Consider the following 5,937-nt stretch of genomic DNA (forward strand, 5'->3'; position numbering starts at 1 on the left):
GTGTCGGCCAATGCTCAGCCCACAGAACTAACCTCTATCCTTGTCGTGCGTAACTCACCGAAAAAAGAGGCCCATGTTTGGCCCTATGGAATTTCAGCTACGCGCGCCAAAACGAAAGCCCGTCCTGCCGCTTAGCCGAATTTTGGCCCGCCGACTGATAAAAAGCCCTGGCGAAAAAAATCCCAAATCAGTACCCACCCGAGTCATCTTCCCAGTCCCAGCTGCGCCCCAGATCCCTCGCCGCCGCCGCCGCCCAGCTGCGCCCCAAATCCCTCGCCGCCGCCCGGCTGCACGCTGAATCCCTCGTCGGCGGCTCTACCTCCTCCACTCTCTCGCCTGCCCCCTCCGCCATATTTGTTGGGTCGTCGACCACGGAACGACCGCCTCCGGAATGTCGCTGTCAACCTCCTGTTGCCTCCGCGGGAGGGTCTCCTTCAACGTCACCGCCACTGCCGTCACTCGACCGCCGTAGCATCCTTCTTTGAGTACCACCCCGTTCCATCCAGGTAACGTCCCTTCAAGATCTAGGCACCACTTCTACTATGATGTTTTTCACTTATAATAATCGATGTATACCCTTTTTTAGGATCTGTATCCTTCTGATAAATTTCATCTGTGAGCACCTATGATTGGATTCAGCAAAAAATAATAAGCATTTTCTCCTCCCTAATTTGTTGGGTACTAGCGGAAGCAAATGGCTCTATATGGAGTTTCATTTTGAATAGGCCAAAGTAGTCGAACGCCTCTCCTCTGCAACCATATGTCTGCAAGATACTCTACTGATACTAGAGCCAACTGCTTTTAGAAAGGTTGTGCGAGATCTTTTGCTTTCATCTCCAGGTTACAGGAATAATAATTTTTTGGGGCATGATTTTCCTTATGATGATTTGTTGAATTTTGAATTTTTATTATTCTCCAAGATTGATTACTGTTTTTAGGTTGTATATAACAACCCATATTTTGTGATGTAGCTATACATGGAGGTGCATGTTGGTCGTTTTTACTTCCCGGAGTTTTCATACATGAACATGGTTCCTCTGATTTTTGAGTGGCTTGTACAGGGTATATACATTTGTTTATAATATGGCCTGTAACTATGTTGAGATCATTTAGATGCTTCGTCTGGTGTGTTAGTTGTAACTATTTTTTTCAAGCTTTAATCGGTGACCATATTGCTGCCTTGAACTGAAAATGAAAATAATGCAGGGAACTCTTTCTTAACCGGATTGCTTTGGTTTGCTCTGTCTGGAATAATGCACTGAAAATGAAAACATTGCAGGGAACACGTCATGAAAGTAATGTTTGTTCAGTCCAAATGTTACTTGCCATTCTATTTCCTTATGATTTTATTCTCTTACAGTTTGCTCTCTATCCAGTAGCAGTTGCGTTGCAAGTACAATGAACATCATCAATGCAACAGAGAGGTTAAAGATGAGGTTGAGGTTATCACTTGGCGTCAAGAAATTGTATAATATTCTTCCAAATGAAGTGGTAATATTCCTTCCATATTTTGTTGTTGTATGCACTTGAACGTAGAAATTAAATATTGGCCATCGCTTATTTGAGGACTGATTTTTCTAGTTTGCAACTCATGATTAGGGGCAAAAATCAAGATCCGTGATCCACGTGAGATGCAAGAGCCTTTGCTCTAATCAAGGTATTTTTACTTTTGTTTTCACCCTGGTCTCTAATCAAGGGATTATCATTAATAATTGCTGATCAAGTTGTCTCATGTACATTAAATCATACCATGCTATGTCCATTGTGCCAAAGATCATGAGATCTGCATTTAACCAGTAATTTCTATGTTTGTTTAGTATGAACACAACTTATTTCTATTCCCTTTTGATTTTTTATTGTCTCAATTTGTAAGTGTTGTAAAAATGTGTTCTCTAGTTTTGTTTATCCATAGTTTTTGGTTTGATCTTTTTTATTATATTAGGATTTAGGAAGCATTGACCAGCTGCATGGCAAGTACAAGGAGCATTATCAGTACAACAAGGAGGTTCAATCAAGAAGTTGAGGTCATCAATCAAGGCAAGAAATTCTACCATATTGTTCTGAATGAAGAGGTACCTTTTCCTGCTATTACATTATCAAATATTTGCATAATGCTTTGGTTTCTACTATTATGGAGATGATCAAGGATCTGTCGAGCATTCTTGCAAATCTGAAATGGATAGACTTAACTCCCTACTATTTTCTTATTATGTAGCTTTGTGGTTATGCATCCTTGAGGAGTTGCACTTAATTCTATTAACATTGGTATTGTGTTTTGAAGTGACTTGCAAGAAGTCTCTAATAAATTATCTACTCCGACTGTTAGCTGATAGTTCTGTCAAACTGACCCAGAAGCTTGTGCTCAGGTTGTCATTTGAATGGATTTAGTCAGCTGTATGGTTTGCATCAAATCTGAGACATGATGCTAGAACAAATCACTCCATTATTTGGCTATATAGCTGTTAAATTTGGTAACCCTGCTGTGACAAAAACAAGTTTGGTATATATGCCAATGTTAATGTGAGAAGCTGAGATACCAAATAGATTATGTTGATCATATCTTATATATGTTTTCCTGTTTCTTGTTACCTTTTTAACACTTGCTCATTTTCACAAGTTCAATTATGCCACTGCAAGGTAACCTTGAATAGCAGCTTGCAACTTAAGCTGCAGCAAGGCATTATAGAAAATGAGGTCTCATGTTGGACCTCTGTTTTTGTTAGCCTTTGATTCATGTAAATTCTATGGAACTGTACCAGGAGATATGTGAATTGTAGATATATGGTTGACGTAAACTATTGAAATTGATGTTTCTGTGTTCTGAGTATTCTGAATAATGGAATAAATGTGTAAAACTATCAATATGGAGTTTTTTTGTTTCTTTGTATCTTATTTTCCTGGCGGCTGTGTGACAGGGATGTACCACTTTCATGGTTGGCCAAACCTGACGCCTACACAGCCCTGTGGGGCCAAAACCGCCAAAGAAACTAGTAAAACCGACAGTGATAAAGTTCCTGTCGGCCAACCGACAGGCATAGCTTATTTTCCCTGTAAGCTATGGCTGGTGGCCATTCCTGAAAGTTGGCCGACAGGAAAATATATTCCTGCCGGTTTTCCCTATTTCCCTGTCGGTTTTCGGCTCACAGGAAATTTCCGTTTTTGGTAGTGAAATCATCCCAAAGGTCTTACTTGGCACAAACGCTAATTAAAACATTAGAACTCCATCATAACAGAAGTATAATGGTGTAGTTATTGAAAAATAGAAAAGAAAAATATTGGTTGTCTCCCAATAAGCGTTTTTCTTTATAGCCATTAAGCTAGGCTATGAGATTTCAATGATGCTCACCTGAAAGATAATAATTGAAACACAAAGAGAGCATCATAAAACATGTTGAAAAAAAAATTTAAGTCTAACATGATTCCTATGCATATGCATTATATAAGCAAACAAATTGTCAAGGCTAGCAAAAACTAGCATACGCAAGGGAGAAGAATAAAACATTGACAATATCAACATAACGAGAGGTAATTTACTAACATGAAAATTTCTACAACCATATTTTCCTCTCTCATAATAATTACATGTGGGATCATATTAAATTCAACAATATAACTCTCACATAACATATTCTCTTTATATGATCCACATGCATGCAAAGTTGACACTCTTTCAAAATAGTAGGATTATCATAAAATAAAGTCATGACCTCTCCAAGTCCACTTTTATAAAAAATAATAAGATTGATCACTCTCCAAAGTAGTGGGATCATTATTACATAAAGTTGGAACTCTTCCAAACCCACTTTCGGTATTATCACAAACATGTTCATCATGAGGCTTAAATAAATTTTCAAGATTACAAGAAGAATCACTATGATCATTGCAATAAGTAGTGGACATATCAAAATTAGCATCCCCAAGCTCGGGGTTTTGCATATTATTAGCAAAATTGATATTAATAGAATTTATAATAACACCATTGCAATCATGCTTTTCATTCAAGGAGCTATCATGAATCACTTCATAAATTTCCTCTTTTAGCACTTCATCACAATTTTCAGATTCACCAATTTCAAGCAAAACTTCATAAAGATAATCTAGTCCACTCAACTCACTAGCAATTGGTTCATCATAGTTGGATATTTTAAAAAGATTATCAAGTGGATGAGGATCCATAAACGTTTTGCTTCTGATTTGGAATAAACATACAATTATGCCAAGCGAACAAGCAAACAAACCAAGTAAGACATAAAGGAACACGGAAAGAAGGCAAATATTTTTGTATTTTTCTGAAAATGTTTTAGAAGTGGGGGAGCGGAAAACAAGAAGCAAATGGCAAATAATGTAAATCCAAGAGATGAGAGTTTATGATGGGTACTTGGTAGGCTTGATGTAGAACCTCCTCCGCAACGGCGCCAGAAATTCTTCCTGCTTCTTCTTGAGCTTGCGTTGGTTTTCCCTTGAAGAGGAAAGAGTGATGCAACAAAGTAGAAATAAGTATTTTCCTCGGTTGAGAACCAAGGTATCAATCCAGTAGGTCGACACACAAGTCTCCAATAATTGCACCTACACAAACAAACAAATACTTGCACCCAACGCGATAAAGGGGTTGTCAATCCCTTCATGGTTACTTCCAAGGATGAGATCTCATAGTGATGGATATAAAAGATAAGTAAAAGTGTTAAATACGATAAAAGTAAATAAATTGCAGCAAGGTATTTTTGTGTTTTTGAATAATATGATAAAAGTAGACCCGGGGGGGCATAGTTTTCACTAGAGGCTTCTCTCTTGAAAGAAAGCATACGATGGGTAAACAAATTACTGTTGAGCAATTGATAGAAAAGCGCATAGTTATGAAGATATCCAAGGCAATGATCATGTATATAGGCATCACGCCCGAGATAAGTAGACCCACTCCTGCCTCCATCTACTACTATTACTCCACACATCGACCGCTATCCAGTATGCATCTAGTGTATTAAGTTAACAAAAACGGAGTAACGCCTTAAGCAAGATGACATGATGTAGAGGGATAGATCCAATCAATATAAATAAACCCCATCTTTTTATCCTTAATGGCAACAATAAAAATACGTGGCATGTCCCTTTCTGTCACTGGATTGAGCACCGCAAGATTGAACCCATTACAAAGCACCTCTCCCATTTCAAGAAAAATCAATCTAGTTAGCCAAACCAAATCAATAGATCGGAGAGAAATACAAAGCTATCTTAATCATGCATAAAAGAGTTCAGAGAAGACTGAAATAATATTCATAGATAATCTGATCATAAACCCACAATTCATCGGATCTCAACAAACACACCGCAAAAAAAGATTACATCGAATAGATCTCCAAGAACATCGAGGAGAACATTGTACTGAAGATCAAAGAGAGAGAGAGAATGTAACATCCCAATTTTCAATTTGGATGTTATACATAGGTCATCATATGCATATCATATTTTATGTTGCATTTTTGGTTGTGATCCTAGAAATCTTAAGCAACTCAAGGACCCAAGGAGAGAGTTGGAGATTTCACAATCATATTTGAATTCTCTCAAATTTGAAAAGGAGGATCAATTTGATTTTAATATTTTTCTCTCCAATTATTTCCAATAATAAAAATAAATGAGAGAAGATAAAATGACTTCTTCAAAAGAGAGGAATATTGGAGAAGAAATTTTAAAATCAAATTATTATTTTATTCGTATTTTATTTGAATTTTAAAAAAATATGCATTTTTGAAAATTGCATTTTAGGCCAGAAAAATGTTCATCCTGTCCTAAATATTAGGTTTGGACGGTGAAAATTGTTTCTGGTATTTTCAGATTTTTTTTATATTTTATTAGGATTTTTTTTCTTTCGGGTGAAATTTATTTAAAAAAAAGTTTCGTCGCCCGACTAGGCCGAAGGCCCAGCCGAGCCAGGCCGGCCCA

At 37.3% G+C, this 5,937-nt stretch overlaps 1 long non-coding RNA gene across 1 annotated transcript; it reads left to right on the forward strand.

Moving 5' to 3' along the window:
* The first annotated feature begins 209 nt into the window (after nucleotides 1-209).
* LOC123049021 (uncharacterized) lies at nucleotides 210-2,841 on the forward strand. Its single transcript, XR_006423425.1, has 5 exons — nucleotides 210-506; nucleotides 1,207-1,295; nucleotides 1,377-1,491; nucleotides 1,600-1,657; nucleotides 1,943-2,841. It is a non-coding gene; the product is annotated as an uncharacterized lncRNA (long non-coding RNA).
* Nucleotides 2,842-5,937: the final 3,096 nt, after the last annotated feature.

The sequence above is a fragment of the Triticum aestivum genome, chromosome 2D (assembly GCF_018294505.1).
Source record: "Triticum aestivum cultivar Chinese Spring chromosome 2D, IWGSC CS RefSeq v2.1, whole genome shotgun sequence".
In the NCBI taxonomy this organism is placed as follows: domain Eukaryota; kingdom Viridiplantae; phylum Streptophyta; class Magnoliopsida; order Poales; family Poaceae; genus Triticum; species Triticum aestivum.